The following is an 8,246-nucleotide window of genomic DNA, read 5'->3' as shown; positions in this document are numbered from 1 at the left end:
AAGAAGCCAAAGAGCTCAAATGTTTCAAAAAAAAAAAGAAAAAGAGGGTAGAGGTTACAAACGAAAGTGAAAAAGAGCTGTGTAAAGTTTGAACTGCAAGACTTGTGTATGAAAAGGAAAAGAGAATCCCCTAGTGAGAGAAGAATGAGTGTGAAAAGTAAGCAAGTGAGGAAACTTTGAGTAGAGTGTGGGGTGGGATGAGTCCTTGCCCTTGTATGCATAGGTTGCCTTTTACCTTTAGCATTCTGCCAAAGTTTGGTCATTCATAGAGAGATCCTTTTGCTGCATTGAACCAACTCAGGCGTTGATGAGATCATTTTAGTCTCATAAGCTCACCCTAGCATCATTTGTTTGTTTAAACAATGCATCATTTGATCCACTTGGTAAAAAGCTTAATGAATGTTAAAGAGTTGAGGAATAGGAGAACTTGTGGAGATTACTGTTGAGTTGATACATCAAAGTATGGTTTTGCATTGCATATTGAGCATGAACTTGAATTCTCTTAGTGGTCACTTCTCTCAAAGGAAATATGAACTCCCATGCATTCAACCTCTCTCTCTCATTTGTTCTTGTTTGCTTGAGCACAAGCAAAAGAAAAGTGTGGGGGAGTTGATATACTCATATTTTGTCATGTTTAGGATTGCATTTTTGTCCAAATATTGAGTCTCATGCATACATTTAGGTAGTTTTACATATATTTGTCTTTGCTTTTGTCTTTAGTTAGGAATTTCATTAGGTCCTAGAGAGTTTTGCACTTTTGGAGTGTTTACAGGTCATTTGGAGCTAATTGGGAGCAATTGGGACAAAAGCCATGGAGAGACCATCACCTTATGTGCATCAGACTCGGACAAGTGTTATGGAGCTGACAATCCCTCAACTTGATCACCTGAGAAAAAGGACTTTCACCAAGATTCAGCCTCCGAAGTCTTCATAAAGAATCAAGAGTGTCGAGTCTAGTTTTCAGAAACTTTAGATCGTCCTATTTTCAGTATTGAGCTGAAAGTTACGGCGATAAGAAGCAGTACATGTCTCGGAGCGGATAAAGGACCAAAGCAACGCGCATCAAAGAACCGGTGTAATGGAGCCCTTGCCGACGTCATCTGAACCCAAACCCTTCACCAACGTTGGAGATGATCGAGTCACGGTCCCAGAACAGGTCGAATCATTAGATTTTGAGTCGTGAGATGAGAGTTACGCTCCGCGGAAGATACACCTGTCTCGCGACAGTTTCAAGACCGATCCAATGAGTCACAACGATTGGGTGGGACGATGCCTTTTCAGTCTGATTAAGTTACCGGAGCCTTCATGAACATTCAAGGTATTTGAGTTCTTTTTCCAGAACTTCTGTGATCATCCAGTTTGAAGCTGTGTGCTGAAAGATACCGTCTCCGGAGTGAAAACTGGTCCAAGAGATCCTTTTTGATCGTTTCAATGCGCCGCAAAGATGAGCCGCCCAGGGAACCTTCCGCTTCCCAAGTTCTGAAGGTTTCTTCACAAAAGTTCGAGATAGTTGAGTGCTCTTTCTAATTCAGTTGAAATCATGCCATTTGGATTCATATCCTGGATGTTACTCTCCTCTGAATGCGAAGTGGTTCGAGAAGGCTTAGGTTGTGCGATACGGTACTGCGACTTGATTAACTCGCACCCATGAATGTTCATGCTCTGGAAACAAGTTGCGACTTTATAAATGAGTGTAAGGAGGCTCTGAGCAAGGTAGAGACTTCCAGAATCGAATTTGACTAAGTCCACAATGCTGTGCGAAATAAGCCTGCGAGTTGGACATGAAGTGGAACCATGTAGCACATGTGTTCGCAATTTACACCGACTTGGGCCTGCAACTTGGGACTAAAGGAGGACCAACTCGCACACATATTATCTCCATAATGCGTCTTGGTTGTGCGAGTTGAAGAGAAGAAAGCCTGAACAGCACAAACACTCGCAATTTACACCTAGATAGGCATGCAACTGGGGCTGAAGGATTTAAGGTGCACAAGGCTGTTTCTATAGCTGTGCGACTTGGGCCTGCAACTTGGGAAGCACTTGACCATGTCGCACACTTGAGACATGACCCATTTGAAGCCGGGTCAGTACCCAGTTTGTCCTGGATTGACCTGGTCCGCAAGAGACACTATATATGCTTTTTAGGGTTTTTTTCCAAGACTTAAGCTTTGTTTTCGCTTGTTTCTCTTTCCCCTTTTGTTAAAAAACGAGTTTGTTAAGAGAAATATGAAGGATTAATCAATCTAAGTCTGTTTCTTGTCATCTCATCTTCTTATCTTTGCTTCTAATCATGATTAACATCACCTCTTGCAAAGGAAATGGTGTGTTCATCATGATTAGTGAGTAGTCTTCTTTTAAGCTTCTAGGTGTGTAGATTAGGGTGCTTAGATGTAGATTAATGATTGTTTAAGCTTAGATTCTCTTCTCCTTTCCTTAGTTATCTGATCCTAATGCTAGATCTCTCATTATAAGCTTGATCTAGAACTTAGGCATTTCTCCACCCACAAGGTGTTTGATGAAATGCCTGAATGAGCTAACTTAAGGGTTTATGCCTTTTTCTTCATGGGAATGATTGTTAAATGCATGAATGACATATTAGAACTGTTTTTTAATGCTCATTGATTCATATTTCACAAATGATGATTTGGTTTGAAAATGGATTAGTGTAGAGGTTAGTGCCTTCATGAGAGGATTAATCTAGATTAGAGTTCTAAGTTGATTGGAATTTGAGATCATGTGATGCTTTCTTTATCTTTCTGTATAAGATTCAGTCTTTCTTAGCTCTTATTTTGATGCACAAAGAGGCTGTCTGGTCATTTTAGACTTGGAACCTTATGCTTGTTGATTGTTTATTCATCTAATGGGAATTAGTCTTGAATTGGTAATTAACAAAGGGATTTTTGTCATGAGAATTAATTAATCTGATTTGGAAGTCTAGACTATAGAATTGCAAGTGTTGCATTGTTTGCTTAGCATCGTGAATTCACATTTAAAGCACCCTGATCAATGATCACATCTAGAGGTTTAGTTTTCTCTTTATTTGAATTTGAGTGTTTGTTTAGTTTCTCTTGTTTGCTTGTTCTTAATTACTGCTTGTTCTTACTTGTTTTATTATATGCTTTTAGATAATCTTGGTTACCAAATCATCTGCTTATTAGACTTGAATTAAGATAGCTCCTCATAGTTCTAGTGCCTAGAATCTCTCCATTTGGATTGATACCTCAAGTGCTACAATGACATGAGTAGTTGAGGAATTGATCAAGGATTGAAAAAATCTTACTATCAGCCATCGAAAAGAGATCCCATGATCGATGACATCTAGGTTTTTTAGGTTAAAGGATTTTGATTTTAAATGATTCTCCCATTCATCCAAATCTCAAAGCGGCAATGCTGGAGTAGCTAACCAGTGTCCGATCATAGGTTAAATCCGAGCCACGATAGTGTTGTATCTGGGTTGCCTGAACTGGATCTTATGGACGTCCCCGTCGTAGGAGACGAAAGCTACCTACAGAGGATACGTAAGCCGAGATGGATTCCGAGTTACAAAGCATGATCTTATTCTGGCATGAGAGCGAGAGTTAATTGCCATGAATGAGTGATTAGATGATTAGGGTGACGAGAGTTGGCTAATCTTACATGTGTCTATCCTAGTTTTAGAATCATAGAAAATCCTTACCTAGATTCCTTGTGTCATAGATCATGAACCCTAGAGATGAACCCTATTACCCATCACGTTTTTCATCTTTGTTTTGATCTATTTTATTTCCTGTTTAGCTTAGTAAAATCATGACACACAACCACACAAAAACCCCCATTGGTCTTTGAGTTTGATTACTAATCCAGTTTGAAGTTTCTGCAGAAAAGACAACCCTCCCTGTGGATCGACACCCTAAGTACTACAACGCACGGCTGTGCACTTACAGACACTAGGGTTTATAAATTTAAAACTATTTTGCGACAGCAACCCTAGCTCGCATCAAGTTTTTGGCGCCGTTGCCGGGGATAAGATTCGTTCTTGCTTCTGCCAAACTTCATAGGTTAGTTAATCCGACTCTTAGACATCCTTTTTCTTTTAAATTTTCGTTTTGTTTTTCTTTGTTTCAGATTTCTGGAACATGTATTCACCTTGGGAGGAAGATGAGATCATTGGGCGAGGGTGTTATTACCGTGTGTTGCTCAGTACTCTCATTCATACGCCTACAGTGAATCAGACGACATGGATTGGAACTCTCATCAGAACCATCACTACCGAGATGAAGTGTATTCGCCCATGGCAAGTCATCAATCATCTCACCTCCATCGATTTCGTCCTCAACAAAATCGGTTAAGTCCCAAGCTTAGTCGACTTGTTGCTGAGATGAATCAGCAAGCTGATCAAGAGATAGCCAGTATGCTTCAAGAGCTGAATGAATTCGAGTCTAGAGAGGATGGATGTTGGGTAGCTTATGAATTAGATGGAGAAACATCCTTCAAATTTGTTAAGAATACCATGTCCAACAAAAATCTCTTGGATACTAATTCTCCCATCATCGAATCCCTTGACCAAGAAAGAGAAGAACCTGTTTTTGTCCCCAGCAATGACCTCATCACTACCAAACCATTCGAGTGCCTTGAAGTAGATGAAGAGGATCACAATCCTCCTGTTCTTGAGGAGCCCAAGCCTTCCTCTACATCAACTCCTCACAACTTTGAGTGTGAAAAAATCACACGAAGGATGATACACTAATGGTGAAGTCGCTGATTGAAGCTCCTGAAGAAGAGCAAGGAACAGAAGTTCATGATTCTCTTTGTGATATCAAATCTGATGTGATTCAAATACCAAAACTCTCTGAGGGAACAGGTATTTCGAAATTTCATTCATCTATGATTTATATTCATGTTGGAGATCTTTCTACTGCAGCTCTATTAGGTTCCACACCGAGTTTGCCTTTTCAAGTTGAAGATTGTCTTCTTCCTAATGATTTCCATGTTATGGAGATGAGAAATGATGCAAAGAACTCTCTTTGCCTGACCATAAGCAGTGAAGAAAGACCAGTTTTTGATCCTGGAGGACCTACAAAGGTCCCTGAAAACGTCCCAGAAGAATGTCCACCCTTCACACTTCATCAAAAGAACAACCAGAGAAGTCCAATGTGCAACAAGATTTCTCTTAATGCACACTTGATCTTTGCTTCCATTGGACGTGATGGAGACTCAAATGGAGCCAAAGTGAAGCATAGATGGCCCTCAAGACTCTCTCCTCAAGACTTGTCACAAGGATTTTGCATTGAAGACTCATATCCTTGAGAAGTTCCAAGACTAGTTTTTGATCCTGGAGGAGACAATCCCTTTGTAGGTATGTTTTCTTTTAGTTTTTCTTTCTTTTTCCAATAATGTTTTCCTTTTCTTAGTTTCAGGTTTTCAAAAAAAAAAAAACACAAAAACACAAAAAATTAAAAAAAAAAAAAGTGTTTACCGCGGCCCGGAGGACTTGACCCTCGGCCAGTCTCACCTGTACCGCGGCCACGACCTCTTGACCCGCGGCCGACCCATTTTCCCACTCGCGGCCAGCCTCACCTTCACCTAGGGACACATTTGAAAGATGTCCTGAGACGGATGTCGTACACTTCGATTAAGACTTTGGTGTCTTCATCAATTTTGTAGACGAAAGAGTAATCTTTCCAGAACACTTGGAATCATAAGATTTGGAGCTGTGAGCGTAAAGTTATGACCGTTTGAAGATGGACTTGTCTCGCAGCTAGACGAATCATATGCACATCAAAGAATCGGCGAGACGGAAGCCTTGATCTTCTCAGATGCAGTCGGACCCTTCATCAAAGTTGACTCTGCTGGAGTCACCAGACTCATGGAGTTGAAAAATCAGGTATTGGACCTCTGAGCAAGAAGTTATGAAAGTTTTGGTGCAAGTGGTTTGTATTGGTATCCCTTCAAAGGAGATCCACAAAGACCAACAACGGCATCTCTTCTTGTCAAGAATTTCTTTCCATCATATCAAATCCATAACCATTCTACAATCCATCCTGCATCCAGGTAAGTCCTTAAAAACTTTTAAAAATAATATTTTCTTAGGAAAAATACCTTTTTAAAATAAAAAGAGGATTTAAAAAATCAAAAAGGTCTTTCTCTTCATATTCTCCAGCAAGCTTGGAGATTTTGAGAAAATACCAGATTTCAAACTTGACAAATTCTTTTCAAATTTTTCGATTCTGTCTCACTCATTTTTAATGGAGATTTCAAATCTATCATTACATCACACTTTCCTCAAAGGTATGGTACCAAATTTCTTACTTTTCCTCAAAAACTCAAATTTAGAGTTTCTTAGAATCAGTTGGAATTCACCTTAGGATGATTGGAAATTGTCTTTGAGCTCAAGACTAGACTTTCAGGTAGTTAAATTGCATGATTTAACACCTAGACCCCGTAGATTTGTGATTTTCGAAATCTGAGATTTGAACAATTGAGAAAATTGAAATTTGAAGAACTGTTTGATTCAGCTTAGCAAGTCTGGATTGTTTGGTCATTGTTGATAGAAAATCAGATTAGATTACATATGAGTGAGCATTAATATGATCTTGATTCAAAAATTTCATGTGTTGGACTTCAACATATCGAATTTGACCAGTAATTCCCAGATTTTGCAATGTTTGATGCAATTACAGTTTGTTTTTCATTTGAATGTGTCTGTGATAGCTGTATGAGCAAAGATGTTCATAATAATAGATTCAAAATACAGCCTCATTCAATTTTGGTCTCGAGAATTCTGCTTTGGAGGTCATGGAACTTACCTGAGCACTTCGCATGAGCATTATGCTGAAGAAGCTCATGTTAAGAACCACAAGTATGATGATGATTCCTCTGCCACAGAGATAGACAGCAGCCATGAGACATAGGCGCCCATCCATCACCTCATCATACCCATGGTTCTATATCATTTTCTTTTCTTTTCTTTAGACTATTTTGTTTTTATTTACCATCTTCTCACCAACTTTTTCACACTGGGGACAGTGTGATTTAAGTCTGCGGGAGGATGTTCATCCTTTACTAATAAAATTTGGTTTGTTTCGAGTTTGTTTTTCATAAAGAGGTCTTTCATAAAAAAAAAATTAAAAGGTATTCAAAAGTTTTCCAAAAACAGGAACACTGATTTCAAAAACAGGAACACCAAAAACAAAACTATGATGAATAAGACCCATGCTTCTAGACTTTACATGCTAGTTTCTTTTGTGGTTAGTACTAGACTAGGCGGTAACTAGAGTACTTGCACTACGAACTCCCACAAGAGGATTTCTATTCATGGAGATATTTTCTGCCAGGATACACTAGCTCATTTCACTTGAACATAATCTTGACATCTAATTTTCTCATCATTGGTTTTAGGCAGGCATCATGATATACATCTAGGACATCTTTACATCATTGTTACCACTCTTTGTTGTCCTAGATGGCCAGTTCATCTTTAGCTGGTACCACACCCTTTACTCAAAACCATCATTTCAAACTTCATGCATTCTCTCTTTAGCTTTTTTGGTAGATATGTGCAAAATTGCCGGAGAGGGAGGAACAACATAGTTTTCAGTTACTCAAGAGAAAGACTGAAGAAATTTGGGAAAGAGGAGTATCAGCATATCAAGCTTAATGGTGCCTCAAAAAGCTCATTCATAAAGTTAAATTTTGTGCTCCTAAGACTCTATGTCAAAAGGCAGTTTCCCTTTTCAAAAAAAGAAAAAAAAAGAAAAAAAATCGAAAAAAAAATGAAAGGAAAGGAAACCAAAAGCCTAAAGAGTCTAGAATGGTCGAAATCATTGGAAGCAAAGGCTACAAATATTCATTGGTGGATCATTGGTTTTAAAACCTAGACAAAAATCTAAGTCTGGGGGAGTTATAAGGAGAATCTGAAGGAAGGAGATCAAGAATCTTAAGGCAAGAAGAATGTGACTGGAAACTGTGGGGGCATCAACAGTTCCATCCTCTCTTGCTGTTTTGCATAATGTCTTGTCTCTTCAGAAAAAGTAACCCTAAACACGAAGAACCTCATCCCTAAAAGAGCCATTTTGAATACATAGCCTTGATTTCTTTTCTAAATTCCCTTTGATGACGGATCAATAGACTAGTTATGCCTGTATTTTTGTGAGAATTTTCTAGACTATACCTGATCTGAGCATAATGACTAACTTTGGTTTAAGAAGCATGGTCTCTGAGATTTTGTTAGTTCCTGCGATTTTCAAAACTCTTTTCGAGGTTCAGAT

The sequence above is a fragment of the Eutrema salsugineum genome, unplaced genomic scaffold (genome assembly GCF_000478725.1).
Source record: "Eutrema salsugineum unplaced genomic scaffold, Eutsalg1_0 scaffold_2, whole genome shotgun sequence".
Classification (NCBI taxonomy): domain Eukaryota; kingdom Viridiplantae; phylum Streptophyta; class Magnoliopsida; order Brassicales; family Brassicaceae; genus Eutrema; species Eutrema salsugineum.
This window is presented reverse-complemented; position numbering follows the sequence as displayed.